The sequence below is a fragment of the Sardina pilchardus genome, chromosome 1 (genome assembly GCF_963854185.1).
Source record: "Sardina pilchardus chromosome 1, fSarPil1.1, whole genome shotgun sequence".
Classification (NCBI taxonomy): domain Eukaryota; kingdom Metazoa; phylum Chordata; class Actinopteri; order Clupeiformes; family Clupeidae; genus Sardina; species Sardina pilchardus.
In genome coordinates, this window is record NC_084994.1 from 3516153 (window position 1) to 3541345 (window position 25193).

The 25193-nt window shown below is 39.0% G+C and overlaps 2 long non-coding RNA genes across 3 annotated transcripts in view; one reads left to right on the forward strand and one right to left on the reverse strand.

Annotated features, from left to right (window-relative positions):
• LOC134081180 (uncharacterized) overlaps positions 1-11404 on the forward strand; it is a 12681-nt gene extending 1277 nt beyond the window's left edge. For both annotated transcript variants that reach the window (XR_009939494.1, XR_009939488.1), the window contains 3 exons: positions 196-452; positions 9813-9896; positions 11099-11404. This is a non-coding gene — a long non-coding RNA (uncharacterized LOC134081180). The remainder of the gene's footprint in view (positions 1-195; positions 453-9812; positions 9897-11098) is intronic.
• Positions 11405-15972: 4568 nt separating this feature from the next.
• On the reverse strand, positions 15973-23977 carry LOC134081153 (uncharacterized). Its single transcript, XR_009939460.1, has 6 exons — positions 23284-23977; positions 22348-22581; positions 19904-19961; positions 18473-18572; positions 17102-17939; positions 15973-16263 (listed from the first exon to the last, which is right to left on the reverse strand). It is a non-coding gene; the product is annotated as an uncharacterized LOC134081153 (long non-coding RNA).
• Between the last annotated feature and the right edge of the window lie 1216 nt (positions 23978-25193).

The following is a 25193-nucleotide window of genomic DNA, read 5'->3' on the forward strand; positions in this document are numbered from 1 at the left end:
CTCCAGTATTTGAATAAATACCCACAGCAGTTTTACCCTTGTCTCACCTATACAATGTCTATGAATTGCAGTAGTGATGAAAATGAAAAAGGAAAGGAAGGTGTCCTGATGTGTTGTTTAAGGATTATGGTCCTGCAATGTTTTCTAGACAAATCTTTATGTCTTTTTTGTTTTCATTTCATCATGTTTTCACAGATTCTTGCTCCTGATATCCTGATGATACTGTCCTGTATGACTCCAACAGAACACTCACAGAAAGGAGAGCAGTGTCATACTACAAGATAACTAGCAACAAACCCTTGTTTGTCCTTGTTTGGCTACTCATTTGTCTACTTCCTGAAGAGGAGCATGCTAGCCTCGACACCTCAGTTCTTGCTTCCATTAACAGCTGTGTTATGGAGCGCATCCTCACATCATGGTCTACTGCAGCAGGTGGATACGGAAGACAATTGGTAGGTATTTTGCATCACTTTTACCTAACCTTTACTGTGGTTTGGCTATGGTACATATGGTTGTTGCTACACTAAATATAGGCCCATATTGTAGATTGGGAAACCTACTGTACAGTTGATACATTTTGGCCTATACTATTAAGGGTCAGCTGAATTGACCACCTATACCATATATTTTCTGAAAGCCTATAGCCCCTAGATGTCAATTCATAGGAATTACGGCATGTCCTTCCTGAGCCATACATTTTCTGTGAATTTGCTTTGCCTTTCAACAAATATACAAAATAGAACCATGTATAGATTTATGTTGTCCAAAGGTTGCAGGAAGGTGGGATATGTTCTAATGTATGTTAAATCACATCTATAACTGACAAGCTTTCAGAAAATATATGGTTTGGTTAGGTGAAATTGCTCTGCCTTTGAGTTGGACCTCAAATCGTATCATATGTGTACCTCGTTCGTCAGTATGCAGAATAGAGTCATGTATAGATTTATGTTGTGCAAAGGTTGCAGGAAGGTGGGATATGTTCTAATGTATGTTAAATCACATCTATAACTGACAAGCTTTCAGAAAATATATGGTTTGGTTAGGTGAAATTGCTCTGCCTTTGAGGTGGACCTCAAATCGTATCATATGTGCACCTCGTTCGCCAGTATGCAGAATAGAATGATGTATAGATTTATGTTGTCCAAAGGTTGCAGGAAGGTGGGATATGTTGTAATGTATGTTAAATCACATCTATAACTGACAAGCTTTCAGAAAATATATGGTTTGGTTAGGTGAAATTGCTCTGCCTTTGAGTTGGACCTCAAATCGTATCATATGTGTACCTCGTTCCTCAGTATGCAGAATAGAGTCATGTATAGATTTATGTCGTGCAAAGGTTGCAGGAAGGTAGGATATGTTGTAATGTATGTTAAATCACATCTATAACTGACAAGCTTTCAGAAAATATATGGTTTGGTTAGGTGAAATTGCTCTGCCTTTGAGTTGGACCTCAAATCGTATCATATGTGCACCTCGTTCGTCAGTATGCAGAATAGAGTCATGTATAGATTTATGTTGTGCAAAGGTTGCAGGAAGGTGGGATATGTTGTAATGTATGTTAAATCACATCTATAACTGACAAGCTTTCAGAAAATATATGGTTTGGTTAGGTGAAATTGCTCTGCCTTTGAGGTGGACCTCAAATCGTATCATATGTGTACCTCGTTCGCCAGTATGCAGAATAGAATGATGTATAGATTTATGTTGTCCAAAGGTTGCAGGAAGGTGGGATATGTTGTAATGTATGTTAAATCACATCTATAACTGACAAGCTTTCAGAAAATATATGGTTTGGTTAGGTGAAATTGCTCTGCCTTTGAGTTGGACCTCAAATCGTATCATATGTGTACTTCGTTCGTCAGTATGCAGAATAGAGTCATGTATAGATTTATGTTGTGCAAAGGTTGCAGGAAGGTGGGATATGTTGTAATGTATGTTAAATCACATCTATAACTGACAAGCTTTCAGAAAATATATGCTTTGGTTAGGTGAAATTGCTCTGCCTTTGAGTTGGACCTCAAATCGTATCATATGTGTACCTCGTTTGTCAGTATGCAGAATAGAGTCATGTATAGATTTATGTTGTGCAAAGGTTGCAGGAAGGTGGGATATGTTCTAATGTATGTTAAATCACATCTATAACTGACAAGCTTTCAGAAAATATATGGTTTGGTTAGGTGAAATTGCTCTGCCTTTGAGGTGGACCTCAAATCGTATCATATGTGTACCTCGTTCGTCAATATGCAGAATAGAGTCATGTATAGATTTATGTTGTGCAAAGGTTGCAGGAAGGTAGGATATGTTGTAATGTATGTTAAATCACATCTATAACTGACAAGCTTTCAGAAAATGTATGGTTTGGTTAGGTGAAATTGCTCTGCCTTTGAGGTGGACCTCAAATCGTATCATATGTGTACCTCGTTCGCCAGTATGCAGAATAGAATGATGTATAGATTTATGTTGTCCAAAGGTTGCAGGAAGGTGGGATATGTTGTAATGTATGTTAAATCACATCTATAACTGACAAGCTTTCAGAAAATATATGGTTTGGTTAGGTGAAATTGCTCTGCCTTTGAGTTGGACCTCAAATCGTATCATATGTGTACCTCGTTTGTCAGTATGCAGAATAGAGTCATGTATAGATTTATGTTGTGCAAAGGTTGCAGGAAGGTGGGATATGTTCTAATGTATGTTAAATCACATCTATAACTGACAAGCTTTCAGAAAATATATGGTTTGGTTAGGTGAAATTGCTCTGCCTTTGAGGTGGACCTCAAATCGTATCATATGTGTACCTCGTTCGCCAGTATGCAGAATAGAATGATGTATAGATTTATGTTGTCCAAAGGTTGCAGGAAGGTGGGATATGTTGTAATGTATGTTAAATCACATCTATAACTGACAAGCTTTCAGAAAATATATGGTTTGGTTAGGTGAAATTGCTCTGCCTTTGAGTTGGACCTCAAATCGTATCATATGTGTACCTCGTTTGTCAGTATGCAGAATAGAGTCATGTATAGATTTATGTTGTGCAAAGGTTGCAGGAAGGTGGGATATGTTCTAATGTATGTTAAATCACATCTATAACTGACAAGCTTTCAGAAAATATATGGTTTGGTTAGGTGAAATTGCTCTGCCTTTGAGGTGGACCTCAAATCGTATCATATGTGTACCTCGTTCGTCAGTATGCAGAATAGAGTCATGTATAGATTTATGTTGTGCAAAGGTTGCAGGAAGGTGGGATATGTTGTAATGTATGTTAAATCACATCTATAACTGACAAGCTTTCAGAAAATATATGGTTTGGTTAGGTGAAATTGCTCTGCCTTTGAGGTGGACCTCAAATCGTATCATATGTGTACCTCGTTCGTCAATATGCAGAATAGAGTCATGTATAGATTTATGTTGTGCAAAGGTTGCAGGAAGGTAGGATATGTTGTAATGTATGTTAAATCACATCTATAACTGACAAGCTTTCAGAAAATGTATGGTTTGGTTAGGTGAAATTGCTCTGCCTTTGAGGTGGACCTCAAATCGTATCATATGTGTACCTCGTTCGCCAGTATGCAGAATAGAATGATGTATAGATTTATGTTGTCCAAAGGTTGCAGGAAGGTGGGATATGTTGTAATGTATGTTAAATCACATCTATAACTGACAAGCTTTCAGAAAATATATGGTTTGGTTAGGTGAAATTGCTCTGCCTTTGAGTTGGACCTCAAATCGTATCATATGTGTACTTCGTTCGTCAGTATGCAGAATAGAGTCATGTATAGATTTATGTTGTGCAAAGGTTGCAGGAAGGTGGGATATGTTGTAATGTATGTTAAATCACATCTATAACTGACAAGCTTTCAGAAAATATATGCTTTGGTTAGGTGAAATTGCTCTGCCTTTGAGTTGGACCTCAAATCGTATCATATGTGTACCTCGTTTGTCAGTATGCAGAATAGAGTCATGTATAGATTTATGTTGTGCAAAGGTTGCAGGAAGGTGGGATATGTTCTAATGTATGTTAAATCACATCTATAACTGACAAGCTTTCAGAAAATATATGGTTTGGTTAGGTGAAATTGCTCTGCCTTTGAGGTGGACCTCAAATCGTATCATATGTGTACCTCGTTCGTCAATATGCAGAATAGAGTCATGTATAGATTTATGTTGTGCAAAGGTTGCAGGAAGGTAGGATATGTTGTAATGTATGTTAAATCACATCTATAACTGACAAGCTTTCAGAAAATGTATGGTTTGGTTAGGTGAAATTGCTCTGCCTTTGAGGTGGACCTCAAATCGTATCATATGTGTACCTCGTTCGCCAGTATGCAGAATAGAATGATGTATAGATTTATGTTGTCCAAAGGTTGCAGGAAGGTGGGATATGTTGTAATGTATGTTAAATCACATCTATAACTGACAAGCTTTCAGAAAATATATGGTTTGGTTAGGTGAAATTGCTCTGCCTTTGAGTTGGACCTCAAATCGTATCATATGTGTACTTCGTTCGTCAGTATGCAGAATAGAGTCATGTATAGATTTATGATGTGCAAAGGTTGCAGGAAGGTGGGATATGTTGTAATGTATGTTAAATCACATCTATAACTGACAAGCTTTCAGAAAATATATGCTTTGGTTAGGTGAAATTGCTCTGCCTTTGAGTTGGACCTCAAATCGTATCATATGTGTACCTCGTTTGTCAGTATGCAGAATAGAGTCATGTATAGATTTATGTTGTGCAAAGGTTGCAGGAAGGTGGGATATGTTGTAATGTATGTTAAATCACATCTATAACTGACAAGCTTTCAGAAAATATATGGTTTGGTTAGGTGAAATTGCTCTGCCTTTGAGGTGGACCTCAAATCGTATCATATGTGTACCTTGTTCGCCAGTATGCAGAATAGAATGATGTATAGATTTATGTTGTCCAAAGGTTGCAGGAAGGTGGGATATGTTGTAATGTATGTTAAATCACATCTATAACTGACAAGCTTTCAGAAAATATATGGTTTGGTTAGGTGAAATTGCTCTGCCTTTGAGTTGGACCTCAAATCGTATCATATGTGTACCTCGTTCGTCAGTATGCAGAATAGAGTCATGTATAGATTTATGTTGTGCAAAGGTTGCAGGAAGGTGGGATATGTTGTAATGTATGTTAAATCACATCTATAACTGACAAGCTTTCAGAAAATATATGGTTTGGTTAGGTGAAATTGCTCTGCCTTTGAGTTGGACCTCAAATCGTATCATATGTGTACCTCGTTTGTCAGTATGCAGAATAGAGTCATGTATAGATTTATGTTGTGCAAAGGTTGCAGGAAGGTGGGATATGTTCTAATGTATGTTAAATCACATCTATAACTGACAAGCTTTCAGAAAATATATGGTTTGGTTAGGTGAAATTGCTCTGCCTTTGAGGTGGACCTCAAATCGTATCATATGTGTACCTCGTTCGCCAGTATGCAGAATAGAATGATGTATAGATTTATGTTGTCCAAAGGTTGCAGGAAGGTGGGATATGTTGTAATGTATGTTAAATCACATCTATAACTGACAAGCTTTCAGAAAATATATGGTTTGGTTAGGTGAAATTGCTCTGCCTTTGAGTTGGACCTCAAATCGTATCATATGTGTACCTCGTTTGTCAGTATGCAGAATAGAGTCATGTATAGATTTATGTTGTGCAAAGGTTGCAGGAAGGTGGGATATGTTCTAATGTATGTTAAATCACATCTATAACTGACAAGCTTTCAGAAAATATATGGTTTGGTTAGGTGAAATTGCTCTGCCTTTGAGGTGGACCTCAAATCGTATCATATGTGTACCTCGTTCGTCAGTATGCAGAATAGAGTCATGTATAGATTTATGTTGTGCAAAGGTTGCAGGAAGGTGGGATATGTTGTAATGTATGTTAAATCACATCTATAACTGACAAGCTTTCAGAAAATATATGGTTTGGTTAGGTGAAATTGCTCTGCCTTTGAGGTGGACCTCAAATCGTATCATATGTGTACCTCGTTCGTCAATATGCAGAATAGAGTCATGTATAGATTTATGTTGTGCAAAGGTTGCAGGAAGGTAGGATATGTTGTAATGTATGTTAAATCACATCTATAACTGACAAGCTTTCAGAAAATGTATGGTTTGGTTAGGTGAAATTGCTCTGCCTTTGAGGTGGACCTCAAATCGTATCATATGTGTACCTCGTTCGCCAGTATGCAGAATAGAATGATGTATAGATTTATGTTGTCCAAAGGTTGCAGGAAGGTGGGATATGTTGTAATGTATGTTAAATCACATCTATAACTGACAAGCTTTCAGAAAATATATGGTTTGGTTAGGTGAAATTGCTCTGCCTTTGAGTTGGACCTCAAATCGTATCATATGTGTACTTCGTTCGTCAGTATGCAGAATAGAGTCATGTATAGATTTATGTTGTGCAAAGGTTGCAGGAAGGTGGGATATGTTGTAATGTATGTTAAATCACATCTATAACTGACAAGCTTTCAGAAAATATATGCTTTGGTTAGGTGAAATTGCTCTGCCTTTGAGTTGGACCTCAAATCGTATCATATGTGTACCTCGTTTGTCAGTATGCAGAATAGAGTCATGTATAGATTTATGTTGTGCAAAGGTTGCAGGAAGGTGGGATATGTTGTAATGTATGTTAAATCACATCTATAACTGACAAGCTTTCAGAAAATATATGGTTTGGTTAGGTGAAATTGCTCTGCCTTTGAGGTGGACCTCAAATCGTATCATATGTGTACCTTGTTCGCCAGTATGCAGAATAGAATGATGTATAGATTTATGTTGTCCAAAGGTTGCAGGAAGGTGGGATATGTTGTAATGTATGTTAAATCACATCTATAACTGACAAGCTTTCAGAAAATATATGGTTTGGTTAGGTGAAATTGCTCTGCCTTTGAGTTGGACCTCAAATCGTATCATATGTGTACCTCGTTCGTCAGTATGCAGAATAGAGTCATGTATAGATTTATGTTGTGCAAAGGTTGCAGGAAGGTGGGATATGTTGTAATGTATGTTAAATCACATCTATAACTGACAAGCTTTCAGAAAATATATGGTTTGGTTAGGTGAAATTGCTCTGCCTTTGAGTTGGACCTCAAATCGTATCATATGTGTACCTCGTTTGTCAGTATGCAGAATAGAGTCATGTATAGATTTATGTTGTGCAAAGGTTGCAGGAAGGTGGGATATGTTCTAATGTATGTTAAATCACATCTATAACTGACAAGCTTTCAGAAAATATATGGTTTGGTTAGGTGAAATTGCTCTGCCTTTGAGGTGGACCTCAAATCGTATCATATGTGTACCTCGTTCGCCAGTATGCAGAATAGAATGATGTATAGATTTATGTTGTCCAAAGGTTGCAGGAAGGTGGGATATGTTGTAATGTATGTTAAATCACATCTATAACTGACAAGCTTTCAGAAAATATATGGTTTGGTTAGGTGAAATTGCTCTGCCTTTGAGTTGGACCTCAAATCGTATCATATGTGTACCTCGTTTGTCAGTATGCAGAATAGAGTCATGTATAGATTTATGTTGTGCAAAGGTTGCAGGAAGGTGGGATATGTTCTAATGTATGTTAAATCACATCTATAACTGACAAGCTTTCAGAAAATATATGGTTTGGTTAGGTGAAATTGCTCTGCCTTTGAGGTGGACCTCAAATCGTATCATATGTGTACCTCGTTCGTCAATATGCAGAATAGAGTCATGTATAGATTTATGTTGTGCAAAGGTTGCAGGAAGGTAGGATATGTTGTAATGTATGTTAAATCACATCTATAACTGACAAGCTTTCAGAAAATGTATGGTTTGGTTAGGTGAAATTGCTCTGCCTTTGAGGTGGACCTCAAATCGTATCATATGTGTACCTCGTTCGCCAGTATGCAGAATAGAATGATGTATAGATTTATGTTGTCCAAAGGTTGCAGGAAGGTGGGATATGTTGTAATGTATGTTAAATCACATCTATAACTGACAAGCTTTCAGAAAATATATGGTTTGGTTAGGTGAAATTGCTCTGCCTTTGAGTTGGACCTCAAATCGTATCATATGTGTACTTCGTTCGTCAGTATGCAGAATAGAGTCATGTATAGATTTATGTTGTGCAAAGGTTGCAGGAAGGTGGGATATGTTGTAATGTATGTTAAATCACATCTATAACTGACAAGCTTTCAGAAAATATATGCTTTGGTTAGGTGAAATTGCTCTGCCTTTGAGTTGGACCTCAAATCGTATCATATGTGTACCTCGTTTGTCAGTATGCAGAATAGAGTCATGTATAGATTTATGTTGTGCAAAGGTTGCAGGAAGGTGGGATATGTTGTAATGTATGTTAAATCACATCTATAACTGACAAGCTTTCAGAAAATATATGGTTTGGTTAGGTGAAATTGCTCTGCCTTTGAGGTGGACCTCAAATCGTATCATATGTGTACCTTGTTCGCCAGTATGCAGAATAGAATGATGTATAGATTTATGTTGTCCAAAGGTTGCAGGAAGGTGGGATATGTTGTAATGTATGTTAAATCACATCTATAACTGACAAGCTTTCAGAAAATATATGGTTTGGTTAGGTGAAATTGCTCTGCCTTTGAGTTGGACCTCAAATCGTATCATATGTGTACCTCGTTCGTCAGTATGCAGAATAGAGTCATGTATAGATTTATGTTGTGCAAAGGTTGCAGGAAGGTGGGATATGTTGTAATGTATGTTAAATCACATCTATAACTGACAAGCTTTCAGAAAATATATGGTTTGGTTAGGTGAAATTGCTCTGCCTTTGAGTTGGACCTCAAATCGTATCATATGTGTACCTCGTTTGTCAGTATGCAGAATAGAGTCATGTATAGATTTATGTTGTGCAAAGGTTGCAGGAAGGTGGGATATGTTCTAATGTATGTTAAATCACATCTATAACTGACAAGCTTTCAGAAAATATATGGTTTGGTTAGGTGAAATTGCTCTGCCTTTGAGGTGGACCTCAAATCGTATCATATGTGTACCTCGTTCGCCAGTATGCAGAATAGAATGATGTATAGATTTATGTTGTCCAAAGGTTGCAGGAAGGTGGGATATGTTGTAATGTATGTTAAATCACATCTATAACTGACAAGCTTTCAGAAAATATATGGTTTGGTTAGGTGAAATTGCTCTGCCTTTGAGTTGGACCTCAAATCGTATCATATGTGTACCTCGTTTGTCAGTATGCAGAATAGAGTCATGTATAGATTTATGTTGTGCAAAGGTTGCAGGAAGGTGGGATATGTTCTAATGTATGTTAAATCACATCTATAACTGACAAGCTTTCAGAAAATATATGGTTTGGTTAGGTGAAATTGCTCTGCCTTTGAGGTGGACCTCAAATCGTATCATATGTGTACCTCGTTCGCCAGTATGCAGAATAGAATGATGTATAGATTTATGTTGTCCAAAGGTTGCAGGAAGGTGGGATATGTTGTAATGTATGTTAAATCACATCTATAACTGACAAGCTTTCAGAAAATATATGGTTTGGTTAGGTGAAATTGCTCTGCCTTTGAGGTGGACCTCAAATCGTATCATATGTGTACCTCGTTCGCCAGTATGCAGAATAGAATGATGTATAGATTTATGTTGTCCAAAGGTTGCAGGAAGGTGGGATATGTTCTAATGTATGTTAAATCGCATCTATAACTGACAAGCTTTCAGAAAACAGTTATTTTAGTATGGCCCTGAGTTATGATAGAAATTATATTGACACAAACAGAATGGTAATGGCATTTTTTCTGTTACCGTTTATTTAGGTCCAAACCATCTTGAAGCCTTTTGGACAGAGGAGCGGATGACCGAGCTGGTTAACCTCTACATAAATAGACACATGTCAAGTGGTATGTTTGTCTTTAGATGTAAAGAAATGAAATGTAAAGAAATGATGCAGACTACTGTGTCTGATTACACTTTAACACAGGGCTATTCAACTTCAGTACCAAGAGGGCCGAATGGAAAAATCACTGGGTTTTCAGGGGCCGCATAAAATGAGACGCCGCAAAATAATTGTATCCAACAATATTTGATAAAATCAGAGTAAAATTCAGTTCAATTCAATTGAATTTTATACACTGGCATAGAAACTAAGAACATAGCCTATTATCCATATCCATAAAAACATCTTCTCAGACAGGTGATAGGCTGCCACACAAACTACAAGTATTTGAAAACACCCAGGCTAACCATAGTATTTCATACCTGATGTCTGATAGCTGCCATATCATGCATCAGTGGGAAAAAATGCAGTGTTGATTTAACTAGCCTAGGCCTACTTCAAGATAAGGCTCATACGTGTTTCAAACACACACAGTAGCCTACAGCGCCAATCTCTCAAATATACTTAGCATTGAATTTAAAGAAAAAGTAATGCCAGCTCTGCCTCTGTTTATCTATTTCACGATTTCTTACCGCCAAAGATTCTAAACTTCGAGCCTGCGCAAATCACAAACAATAACATTCCCACGAGTGGAGTGAAGATGGCTCTGTCTAAAGAAACGTCTAATTGACAACGAGAATCGTTCATTTTACCCTCTGCAACAAGTACGAGACTTTCATGTTTATTGTGCAATGAATCCATCGCTGTAAAGAAGGAATATAAAGTCAAGAGGCAATTCTCTACAAACCACAGCTCCTGCACTAACTTTCCCGAGGGCTCGGAGGAACAGAGACCGGGTATGATTGTAACATTTTTGATTTGCGCACGCTCGAGGTTTAGAATCTTTGGCGGTAAGAAATCGTAATTTAATCAACATTTAATGATAACATTTAAAACGAGGTACACATTTGGAAATGTCAGTTTGTGTAGTGATGTGCTGTGTTCTCTGAGTGAAGCTAACTGGAAGAATTAGTCTGGCCAATAGGGGCGGGCCGACAGTGCGCTACTCGCCAATCATATGAAGATCTGTGCACACCCGTCAAAGCGAGTTCATTCTCATGACGAGACACGCGGGCCACAGGAAATTTGAAGCGGGCCACATCTGGCCCGCGGGCCGCTAGTTGAATAGGCCTGCTTTAACACCTTTCTACCTCAACACTAATTCAGGGTTTATCAAGGCCCAAATATGCTGAGGAATACAGGCTGCCTTGGTGGCCTAAGGAGTCATGTCAATGATCAGCTGTTTGTTGAGGCAGCAGCAGCAGGAGCAGCACCAACAACAGAAGCAGCAGCAGCAGCAGGAGCAGGACCACCAGCACTATAAACGCCATCAGCAGCAGCGGCAGATTATAAAGAAGGATAACAATGAATACATGAAATCAGAGTGGGAAGTTGTGCTTTTATGTTTCATATATACTGTATAAATATGCACCTTACTTGAGTGTCTCTACAATTTACTTATACTGCAATGCAATTAAAATAAAGGCATTAATTTAATTCATTTGTCATTTCAGTTTTTATTCTTACATTCATTTCACCTGGGTGCCAGCCAAACTTAGCCCTTCCCACAACATTTCAGGTCGGGAAGTACGGTCTGGAATTGCACCGTCAACTATGCTCGATCCAGAGCTGTTCGGACCAATGTGTACATGTTGTAAAAGATACACAAGTTCATCTGAATGCTGTAGGCTATGTCTTAGTAAACATACATGTTCATGATTTGCATAGACAGGCAGGCCTTGATTGCACCTTAGGGTTACAGTTATGTTCATATAGACTGCACTCTGGCTATATCGTCAGACAGTTTTGCATGCGCACAAGTTGATGAATCGAACCAACCACCTCATAACACCCATTTTGTGCCTGTTTCTCATTTCACATGTTTTGTGATAAATAAACATGATTTGCCGGTCAGTTTTGACATACGTGACTGCCTTAAAAAGTACCATCTAGACAGCTATTCGGTTGAGTTTTCAGACAGTTTTGCATGCACACAAGTTGATGAACCATCTTCAGAAACTGATGTTTAGAGGGCATATTTTTGACATACGTTGATAAATAAAAGTTTTTAAATCATACTCAAACCATTAAAACATCCATATTTTGACTGTTTATGATACACAGAGGTGTGCTGTACTGAAATACACCCAATTTCACTGATCTTACACACTGGGAATTTTGATCCACAACACATCCTCAAAAACGAATGTTTAGAGGGCATATTTTTGACATACGTTGATAAATAAAAGTTCTTAAATCATACCCAAACCATTAAAACATCCATATTTTGACTGTTTATGATACACAGAGGTATGCTGTACTGAAATAAACCCAATTTCACTGATCTTATGTGCAGTGGGAATTTTGATCCACAAGACATCTTCAGAAACTGATGTTCAGAGAGCTTATTTTTCACATAAGTCGATACACAAAAGTTCTTAAATCATACCCAAACCATTAAAACATCCTTTTTTTAATTGATTATGATACACAGAGGTGTGCTGTACTGAAATAAACCCAATTTCACTGATCTTATGTGCAGTGGGAATTTTGATCCAGAAGGCATCTTCAGAAACTGATGTTCAGAGAGCATATTTTTCACATAAGTCGATACACAGAAGTTCTTAAATCATACCCAAACCATTAAAACATCCATATTTTGATTGATTATGATACACAGAGGTGTGCTGTACTGAAATAAACTGAATTTCACAGATCTTATGCGCAGTGGGAATTTTGATCCAGAAGACATCTTCAGAAACTGATGTTCAGAGAGCATATTTTTCACATAAGTTGATACACAAAAGTTCTTAAATCATACCCAAACCATTAAAACATCCATATTTTGATTGATTATGATACACAGAGGTGTGTTGTACTGAAATGAACCCAATTTCACTCATCTTATATGCTGTGGGAATTCTGATCCACAAGACAGCTTTAGAAATTGACGTTAGAGAGCATATTTTTCACATAAGTTGATACACAAAAGTTCTTAAATCATACCCAAACCATTAAAACATCCATATTTTGATTGATTATGATTAGGGCCGGGACTTTAGCGCGTTAATTACGATTAATTAATTACACAAACATTAATGCGTTAAAAAAAATTGACGCATTTTAATCGTATTCCTATTTATTTTTGCACCGCGGAACGTTTCTCACTGGATGAGTTTCAGCCGGACCGATTATACTGGAGCACCAAGTAGGCTAACGCGCATGAGTTCGGTTCAGACAAAACAAACCACAGTGGCACAGTGAACATGAACAAAGAAGCTGATGTGACCGCGTTCGTTGGCCCCGTGGATGGGAAATGTTGTTACAAAAAACGAACGGATGGAAGCGTAGATAAGAGCATGGTTGTGTGCAAGGACGTATCACCGCAGGTATCACCTCAGTGCAAAACATAAAGCAGCTAGCTGCTAGCGTGGACAAAGTATTGTGATACTCCAAACACTTGAGGGAAACCTCTGAGCTTTATTTATTAAACAAATAGCAACCGAGTTGCTGTTACAGCCACAACTCACGCTTATAACAGTAATCCACCGCACCTAATTCCATGTCCAACTTTCATAGACCTAAAAGAAACTTCACACTCAGAACCGCATACAAGCACACACGCACACACGTAAACTCCGCCCCCCAGTTTCTCTTAAAGGGACACAACAATTTCATGAACTCAACTCAAGGTAACAGGTAACAGACACAATTAACAGGATATCACAGTATTATAGTTTACAGAAGGTCTACCTATCTATAGGCTACATGAATTTCTGAAAATGTACTATTTCTAAATATGGTATTGCTAAACTTTATGGCAAAAATTGCACTGGTCTGTTGGACTTATTAATAAACAATATTTTTGTTGCTTAAGCTTAGGCCTATGTATTCAGTCATTATCCAATAGTAGGCTATACTAAAAATCCATGTGAAAAAAAAATACTTCTCACTGTTCTCAGGTCATATATTTATATACAATTAAAATGCGATTAATTTCGATTAATTAATTACAAAGCCTCTAATTAATTAGATTAATTTTTTTAATCGAGTCCCAGCCCTAATTATGATACACAGAGGTGTGCTGTACTGAAATAAACTCAATTTCACTGATCTTATGTGCAGTGGGAATTTTGATCCAGAAGACATCTTCAGAAACTGACGTTCAGAGAGCATATTTTTCACATAAGTCGATACACAAAAGTTCTTAAATCATACCCAAACCATTAAAACATCCATATTTTGATTGATTATGATACACAGAGGTGTGCTGTACTGAAATGAACCCAATTTCACTGATCTTATATGCTGTGGGAATTCTGATCCACAAGACAGCTTTAGAAATTGACGTTAGAGAGTATATTTTTCACATAAGTTGATACACAAAAGTTCTTAAATCATACCCAAACCATTAAAACATCCATATTTTGATTGATTATGATACACAGAGGTATGCTGTGTTGAAATAAACCCAATTTCACTGACCTTACCTGCCTTGGCAAGTTTGATGCTCTGGACATACTCAGAAACTACAATTCAGACACCCATATTGGCCAGATAGGCCTAAGTAAGTGTCACACTCATTGTTTCATGAAATGTTGACATGTGGCACATATTTTGATTCAGGGAGTGATAACAAACTTGTTAGTCAAATTTGAGACCTCCAGCTGCTTGTGTGTTGACAGGAGGCGGAGCCAAAGATTGGAAAATCTAGATTTCTAGGGGGCGCTATAGAGTCTGTGAATATGTGAGGTGTGGTTTTACTTCACTCATATATTTTATGTCATACATAGATGTCACATGCCAAATTTAGTCTGTCTATGAGGTATGTAAGTTAGAAATTCTAACCCTAGGTGTAGATGGTCATAATTTGCATAGGTCAGACAGGCCTTGATAGGATTACACCAGTTAACTCAAGATAGTGCCAGCATGTGGCACATATTTTGGTACAGGGGATGATAACAAACTAGTATGTCAAATTTGAGACAGCTAGTGGCTTGTGTGTTGCCAGGAGGCGGAGCCAAATATAGGAAATATTGGATTTCTAGGGGGCGCTATAGAGTCTGTGAATATGTGATGTGTGATTTTATCACACACTCATATTTAGTGTCATATACAGATGTCACATGCCAAATTTAATCAGTCTAAGGGGTATACAAGTTACAAATACCAACCCTAGGTATAGATGTCCTTGATTTGCATAGTTAGACAGGCCTTGATAAGGTTACACCAGTTATAATCAACTAGAATGGTATCTGAGGAATTGCAAGAGTGGGCTTCATCAGGTGCAGATCACCAAAAGGGTCGCAACAGTACCTTATTTTTGAAAATCAGGCACACAGATCAAAAGTCTTCTGCATTAACGCAACATCCAATAGGCCAAAATGCATAAATAAAGTGGTTGCTATGGTGGTTGCTAGGTAATCATGTTGGTTGCTTTAGTGGTTGCTAGGTTGACAATGTAGAGCTGGTTGCTAGGTTGTTGCTAGGGTAGTTAAGATGGTTGCTAGGACATTGCTAGGGTCATTGAGATGATTGCTAGGGCGTTGCTACGCTACGTATGGTGGTTGCTGTGCAAAATAATGCGGTTGCTATGCTGGTTCCTGCTATGGTGGTAATCATGTTGGCTGCTATGCTGGTTGCTACGTTGACGTTGAAAAGGTGGTTGCTAGGGCGTTGCTAGGGTAATAGGGATGGTTGCCAGGGGGCGTCACTATAACACTACGCTTTGCCATGCTGTGGGCTTGCTGGATAAGGGGGTAAAAACAAAATAGTTTGTCACATTTGAGGCTTAGCTACTTCTGTGTTTCCAGGAGGCGGAGCTAAAGATGGAAAAAAAGGATTTGAAGGGAGTACTATAGTCTGTGAATATGTGAGGGTTGATGATTCCATTCCACACACATATTTTGTTATCCAAGGATGTTACATGCCAAATTGAATCAGTCTACAACACTATACTTAGAAATGCCAACCCAATGTGTACATGTCCATGAGTTGCAAATGATGCCAAAATGATGTAAACAAATTAAAAACAACACAAGTCGGTAACAAGTATTTTTTATTTCTGTAGACATCACAAAATATCACAATACAAAATTGAGCCTTCTGTCAAGGATTCAAGGAATTGTCAGATACAGAGATATCATTGTAAAATACATAGAGAACTGGCATTCAGCTTCTCAACTTGCCTGTGCAGAGGTGTACAGGATAAAGAAAGAAGGATTTAGAAATACATGTAATTTAACGATAGGGAAGGGTGGTCATTCTGTTTCAAGTCAGATAAAATCCAGGAAAACAGTTGCTGCACCGTCTCAGATTTTGCTCTTGACTACCTTTAAAGGTAGGGTATGGAATGAGCTTTGTTGGCCATTTTTGCAAAATCACTTGAAATCCTATTCCTAACCCACTTATAGCCACTAAGTTGGAAGCACTGAAATGTAAATTAAACACGTCAATCATCTGCGGAACGGGCAGGGCTCGAAAAACTCCAGCCAATAGAATTCCTCACCCCATACCATCATTTCACAGCTCGTTCGTCAATCTAACGTCTTACTCCTCTTCCTCCTCCCCACCGCGCGCGACCCTTTCTAAAGCTGGTGACCGCGAGTCAGTGCTGAAACGAAACCAACTGCCTGCTGCTGCACGTCCATGTTCCCCTCTTGTTGTATGTGTCACTTCATTTCTATACAAACTAACTAAGGCAGCGGATATCTACGGAAACTCAATCACCCACGCAATAAATAAGCTATGTAGCAAAAATTACATTTTACCGTGACACGAAGAGTGCTGTAAACATGAAATCGAAACTTAACAGCTTGGAGCTACGGTGGAATAGGCGAACCAACGGGCCAGCACTAAACTTGGATATTTCAGGAGATAATCGCCCTGGTAAGAACAAACCAGATTCTGTTCAAATATACACACCTATGGCTACTGAACCATATGTACTACAACCCTTTGGAGGTGAATAAAGAATGTAATTGGGGAAGTTGATGTGAGTGATTGTATGGAGACTAGAGCTCATAGTGCTGTAGACGCCAGGCTGGCATTTAATTTAGCCTGGCTCGCTCTCGCGCTGCGCATTTGAATTGTCGCTCGTGCATGGAGGGCGGGACTTGAGGTTGTATATGTTCAAACTCTGCCGTCCGTTTTGCTAATTCCGTACCCAACCTTTAAGTCCCAAAACCAAGACCTGTAAAATATTTTTGCTCAATTTTATAATTCCATACCCCTTTTAACCCTTGATTTTGTATCATTTTCACTCTCAGAAATTCCTTATCTTGGAGGCCATCTTTAGGCATTGATATATTTAAAAAATATTGTTCCTAGCTTGTCCAAACTTGGTGGAAGATGAAAGACAGACATGTTCTCAGTATGACTGGACCGTTGTTTGTAGTGCATACCCATTAATTTTATATGAGGCCCTAGATAAGGAACAAGGTGAAAAACTGGTGATACTATGGGCCTTGTAAACATATTTTTGTGTCAACATTATATATGGAGAGCTAAAATATTGGCACAACATTAATAACCCATAGTATGTAAATGTGTACAAAAAGAAGTTCATACCCTTAATGTCACTGGTTTTCACACTTTTCCCCAAATCAAGGGCCTTGCAGAAAATGAGCCTGGCGAACAGGCGTTGATTTTGGGAACCATCCTTGATATACAGTAGACATGATTTGAACAAAACCTGAGACATTGCACCAACAATCTTTTCAGGTGGTAAACAGAGCAGTGTGTGTAAGTGCAGTATGGCAAGTCTATATAATGTAGTTTAAAGAGTTATGTGTGATCGGGATGCAGATGGCTTCAGGAAAGAAACTCCTTCTCAGTCTGTTCTAGCCATGTGGGAACAGAGACGTCTGCTTGACCTCAGTGGTTTAAACAGTCCATGGTCAGGGTGTGAAATGTATTTTGAAATATTTTGGGCCTCTGTACTCTTCTGGTATAGATGTCCTGCAGAGAGGTGCTCTGATGGTACCTTTTGGCAGTAAATGTCAAGTGTCTGTAAAAGAGAAAATGCATATATTACAATTGACCCTGTCCATGAATATAATCAATGCAAACTACTCAGTTTTGTGTGACAAATAAAAGCAAACCCACACTAGCAGCCTACAAGTCAGGTGCAATAGTTAAGCAGGGTTTAGACCAAAGATTCGCGACGAGCCAAGCCGAGCCGAGCGGTGAAGTTCTAAAACCTTGCAACTGCAACTAAACATGTTGAATGCTTTGAGACGGCTTGCAACAGCTTGCAACTCCATGCAACCTCTAATTCACACCGCTGCAACTCTTCTTTGGTGTGAATTGGGCTTTAGAAGTAATGCAGATGTGTACTTTGTTCTGTTTTCAAAGAAACTTGCTTTTAAAATCTTCTAATAAAGAGGACTATTTAAGTAACTGTAATGATCATGATTACTTTCTGGAGTAATGCATTAAATAGCACATATATGACAAACAAATTAGAGCATGCTCAATAACATACCCTACAGCCCTCACTATGGAACAAAAAAATTACATTCAAAACACACAAACACTTACACCAGGTTGAGGGCAGTAGCCACGGCTACCAGACATCATCAAGTAGAAGGTAGTGCAATCAGTACAGACCGACTTCACCCTGGACAGTTGATGGAGCCCACTACATCAACACATGAAAGGAGGGGATAAACTAAACAGCTACAGACACAAATACATGCACGCATAATATAATGCTATATGCGATTCTACGTGTATGAGTGTATGTATGTGTGTCTCTACCAGTGGGGTATACTATGAATCTCGCTGAACATAACCTGGATCGACAAATACAAAAGTCGCAATCAGAGATGAGTGGTATCACAAAGCTCACTGACGGGTTGAATTTGTCAAACCTGTGGGGTGTCCTACGAAGCTCGATTAGTGGCTTGGCGAGGTATGTTGCGCTCAAAGCCAGGGTATGCTGTCATACGAAAGTGGATTTGTTTTAGCGTCACTGTATCACCATGGTATCTTATGCTCGCAACCAAACCTGGTCGGGAGCAGGTTATGTGCTAACTTATAACTCAAATCGTGAAAAATCACCGCCCTCTGACTAATCCTACTGACTACTGACCAATCAATTATCTTGAAAAACGAAGTCATCTCACGTGTGAGAATCTACTGGAGCAGCTCCGCCTCTTCAAACATTTTGAAACTCGAAGCCGCTTTTAACTATGTTGCGCATGCAGATACCGAATCGCTACCATGGACATGCATACCATACAATATCTGATGACCATCGATTTTTTGATGTTATAGGTTAGACACTAAAAAAGACCACCCTAGATTTCGCTACCGCTCATAAATGCGGAAGTAATCGTTTTTAAACCTAGGCTGTCTTGTGCGTCTCCGTGTTTCCCGATTGGTCAAAATCACCCCAACCACGAGAACGCGCACAGATCTGAGCTGAAAGCCTAGTTTGACAAATTTATCACATACCGCTGTCGTAGGATCACTTAACTTAATACCCGAGTTAAGGCTTTGTGCAGCCTCGATATGTCTAGATAACCTAGATTTGTCTAACTTGCTTCGTAGGATACCCCACAGGTTGTCCGCACCAGTTGTCCGTTGTCCGGGGCATTTAGCGACAGTTCAATCACCTTTACAACATGGAGAATCCACGAGCGAGAGCTGTATATTTTGCCCATTTCGAACAAGTCATGATAATGAACTCCTATGAGGAGTAAAACAGTCAGATCACAGTGCGGGGAAATACCACTGTGATAAATAAGAATGGGGAACAGTGCTGTCAAAAAATAGCCCATGCGGTGAATGCGTGTTAAGTGTAAATATTTTGCAGAATTGTATATAAACTATGACCAGGTTTAGTTGTGAGCATAAGATACCATGGTGATATCGCAACGCTAAACAGAGCCACTTTCGTGTCACAGCATATCCTGGCTTTGAGCGCAACATACCTCGTTAACCTCGCTAATAAGTGAGTGAACTTACTTGCAGGCTTGGAACTTCTTCTGTATGAATCAGGGCAGCAGTCCTCACAGCACACTGCCTGCAAACAGAGGGAAACAAAACACACAGAACATGAAAAGACCGTCACTGAAGCACTACTACAGCAACGATCACACAACAACAACAACGATCACACAACAACAATGATCACACAACAACAACGATCACACAACAACAATCACACAACAACAACAACAACGATCACACAACAACAACGATGATCACACAACAACAATGATGACAAACAACTATCACACAACCAAACAACTATCACACAACAACAACAACAACAACAATCACACATCACACAACAACAACAATCACACAATCACACAACAACACGATCACACATCAACAAAAACGATCGCACAACAACAACGATCACACAACAACAGCAATCACACAACAACAACAACAACGATCACACAACAACAATAACAACAACAATCACAAAACAACAACAATCACACAACAACAAGGATCCCACAATAACAACAATCACACAACAACAACAACGATCACACAACAACAATGATGACAAACAACTATCACACAACCAAACTTTCACACAACAATCACACAACAACAATGATGACAAACAACTATCACACAACCAAACAACTATCACACAACAACAACAACGATCACACATCACACAACAACAACAATCACACGATCACACAACAACAACAACATGATCACACATCAACAACAACAATCACACAACAACAACAATCACACAACAACAATCACACAACAACAACAACAACGATCACACAACAACAACAACAATCACACAACAACAACAATCACAAAAAACAACAACAACAACAATCACACAACAACAAGGATCACACAACAACAACAATCACACAACAACAAGGGGCCCGTTGCACAAAAGCAGAATTAAGACATCCGGGATAAGTTACTGAGCCGCGATCACTGAATCCTAAACAAGAGCATACCGGCTGAATTGGTTGCACAAAGACCAATCCAGGATGAGCAGACACGGATTCATCAAGCCAGGTGTAAGTTATTCGGTGTATGTGCGCGTTCTCGTTTCTCCCCCAAATAATCGCGGTTGGAATAAAAAAGACGCGAAAAATAGCGTCATGCACACAAAGTGAACATCCGCTTTTGATATAGACTAACAACGAGGTAAAGTTTTACTTTTTTGAATGGGGGATCATGATTATTTCTGTTACATAGCGGGAGTAGGTGTGGCAGATCAACTGAATGCAAATGTACGTATGCACCCACATGTGAGAGCTTCCTTGTCTCGGCACGCAACGTCATTAAGGAAGCGCTTTGCCACCGCAAAGATGCACAAAGTATCTTAATTTGTCTTAAAAGCCGAATTAGTTGAAAACACCTTCGAAAAATGTCCCCTCCACTTCCAATCAACTAGCCTACAGCAGCCTATTCATCAAACATCTGTCAAAAAAGAAGCAAACAACGAGTAGGCTATGTTATTAATATTAAGGCCACCATAATTTAAATGACATCCATATGGTATTAGGCAGACATTCTGCTGTGTTTTGCGAGTAAATGCATGTAGCAAATAATATATAAATGGAATCTACAGCTCTTTAAAAAAAATCACGTGGAGGTCTCATTTGAATGACAGCTAGCTGAACCAATCAGATAATGTAATTACCATTAGAATAAACTTATCTTGGATGTTAGCCTGGTCAGGAGCAGGCTAGCTCCACAGAATAAATCGCCATGGTAACTTATACCATAACATATCCTGCTGCCCCCTATCCCGCTTTTGTGCAACTGGATCACGGATAAATTGAGCCAGGATAACCAAGATATCCCGGGTTAATCCCTTATCCTAGTTTTGTGCAATAGGCCCAAGGATCACACAACAACAACAACAATGATCACATAACAGCAACAATGATGACACAACAACGATCACACAACAACAACGATCACAGAACAACAACAATCACACAACAACAACAACAACAACGATCACACAACAACAACAACAATGATCACACAAAAACAACAACGATCACACAACAACAAATATCCCCATCCAAGAGCATTTATATGCCTACAGTTAGTGTTCTTTTTCAAAAACAGTCTACAACAACCATCAGCCCACCAAAACAACACACAACAACGTTACTACCAGCGCACACAACAACAACACATGCAGCACAGAACAACAACAACAACAACAGACCACAACAGCAGAGGGGTTTCACAAAAGCAGAATTAAGACATCTAAGATAAGTGATAAAGTGAATAGTGTTGTCTGGTCATCCTTGCGCAACTCGTTTCACTAACGCCAATCCAACTATGTCAAGCCAGGTGTAAGTTTTGATATCAACAAAGTAAAGTTTTTCTTTTTTGAATGGGGGATCATGACTATTTTCTAAATACGGTATGACAGTAAAAGTAATGTAAAATACCTGCCAATTGCCGTTGCAGTAGACCATGATATGACGATATGCTCCATAACACAACTGTTAATGGAAGCAAGGACTGAGGTGTCAATGCCAGCATGCTTCAGCCTCTTCAGGAAGTAGACAAATGAGTAGCCAAACAAGGATAAACAAAGGCCTTGTTTACTCCTTTCTGTGAGTGTACTGTTGGAGTCATATAATGAAATGCAAGCCATACTTCAGGATATCAGGAGCAAGGATCTGTGAAAACATAATGAAATTAAAACAAAAAAAGACAAAGATATGTCTAGAAAACATTGCACCTGTCAATTTTATCACTGCAATTCATAGACATTTAGTATAGGTGAGAAAAGAGTAAAACTGTCATTCAAATACTAGAATAGGCTTCTCAACTCCACAACTTCCAGTGTAAACACTGTTTTGCAGGAGTAGTTCTTATGCAGGAAAATACATAGCACGTTGGACATTAAAAACTGCATTGTAGCCTATACTGCAAAAATGCTATATTTTGGAGATGGGAATGATGTTGTCCTGCTTTTTTTTTCCAGAAAAACGTTAGCCTAACAACATTTTTGGTCACATGAATTACCCAGACTCACAAATACAGCTTATTACATGAAACTGACCAGCTTAATTTAATGTCAAAGACCATGTCAACTAATGGAAAAGTAGGATTATATCGCCATCGCACTCATTTCGATCATTTAACCATAAAGTGTCGTGAACAATGATTTATTTGGCTAATTATCATGTATGCCCACGCCTTTTACACTCAAGACATTGTTGTAATAAGAAATTGCACTAAATTCGCGTGATTCTAGTCGTTTTACAGCATTAACAAGGAGCTTTGGTCGGTCAGGAGACAAGTATGCCTTTATTTCTTCGAAACAACAACAACAACAACATTATTATTTACTACATTTACATCGCTTAACAACTTACCCCACATGGCTCGTTCTCGCTTCCGTTTTCTTGTGGTTGCGTGTGTCACATGACAGCAATCAGCTGGAGCGAATGACGAATTTTGCCACTAGACATGTGCAATCGATCAAAATGTCATTGTTGGCACATCAAGATTGACAGGTGTACAGGAATTACATAAGTAAAGGTTTATTATTGATTAAATGAAACATGCAAATAAATGTCCGATGGGCTTACCCCACCCTGACATTCAACCGTTCACTAACATTAAAAGGTTTCGAGAGAAAGCTTCGTTGGACACATGAAAATCCCTAAAACTTATAGCATTTTGCCTGGCGTAAATGGACAGACACGCTGTTTCCCTATACATTGGAAGTAGGCTATGTGGGCGCTTAAGAGCGTGACATTGTACGCCAAAAGCATGAAATGCGTCAAATAACACGCCAATTTAAGAAACCGGCGTGTCATTTTACTCCTTTTTTGGTGAGATCAGGCTGCTCAACTAAATTGTGTTCCGTTCTGATGGTTTGTAGCCTAAATGTTGTTTGAAAATAGCCTTTGAATCATTTAAATGCCTTACTGAAATTACCAAGTTAAGATAACATCACCCGTCACTGGGCTGGGAAATTACAAAAACCGATCCCCCTCAAAACCGACCGCTCGGCTACTTTAGTAAACGGCTTTACGAATTAACGTGTACTGTGTTTTCGTACACATATGTACTAAATACGTTTTGAGATCAGGCTGGAGAGTGTGTGTGTTTACGAGAGAAAGAAAGAGTGAGAGTTTTGTGTGAGAAAGAGAGAGTGTGTGTGTTTATGAGAGAAAGAGAGAGAGTGAGAGTTTTGTGTGAGAGGGAGAGAGAGAGAGATAGAGCGCAAGTCTGTGTACCTGTATGTGAGAAAAAGGGAAAGTGTGTGTGTGTGTATATTGCTGTATAACACACATAATTAAAACGTGAGAACAGAGGAGATTGAGAAAGTGAGTGAGTCTGTGCATGTGAGAAAAAGTGTGTGTGTGTGTGTGTGTGCGTGCATTTCTGTATATTTAACACACATATTTAGCCAAAAATCAAAACAGTCTGGCCAGTCTGGAGCTAGGCATGTTGTGTGCAAACTTAAACAGTTGTGTATGTGTGTGTGTGTGTGTGTGCATATGTTGATATGTATCTAAAGATGCTGTGTTTCCTGAAGTCCACTGAGAGTGTGCTGAGATGATTGTGTGTGTGCGTGTGTGTGTCTGTGTGCGTGAGTGCGTGCATGCGTGCGTGTGTGTCTGTCTGTGTCTATGTGTGTGTGTCTGTCTGTGCGTGCGTGCGTGCGTACGTGCGAGCGTACGTGCGAGAATGGAGAGCTTATTGCATCCAGGTTGAGGATTATAAACAGGAAAAGAACAACTAAAAACAAACCCTACTGCAGTGCAGACTTGGACCAGAGTGTGTGTGTGTGTGTACTTGGACCAGAGTGGGGGACAGGCTGTTATCAGCATACACATGTACTACAGTCACCTGTTTAAAGGGATTTGAGTGTGTGTGTGTGTGTGTGTGTGTGTGATGTATTTCAGTCACCTGTCTAAAGGGATTAGAAGACAATAACACTATCCTAACAATTGTTTTATAATCAAAGTGTGCTTGTGTGTGTGTGTGTGTGTGTGTGAGAGAGAGAGAGAGAGAGAGAGAGAATTGATTGTATGTTGACTTACTGTGTGTCTCTGTGTCTCTCTATGTGTGTGTGTGCGTTGCATGCCTGTGTGTGTGTGTGTGTGTGTGTGTGTGTGTGTGTTTGTGTGTGCGTATGTGCGTTGCATGTCTGTTTGTGTGTGTGTGTGTGTGTGTGTGTGTGTGTGTGTGTGTGTGTGTGTGTGTGTGTGTGTGTGTGTGTGTGTGTGTGTGTGTGTGTGTGTGTGTGTGTGTGTGTGTGTGCGTTGCATGC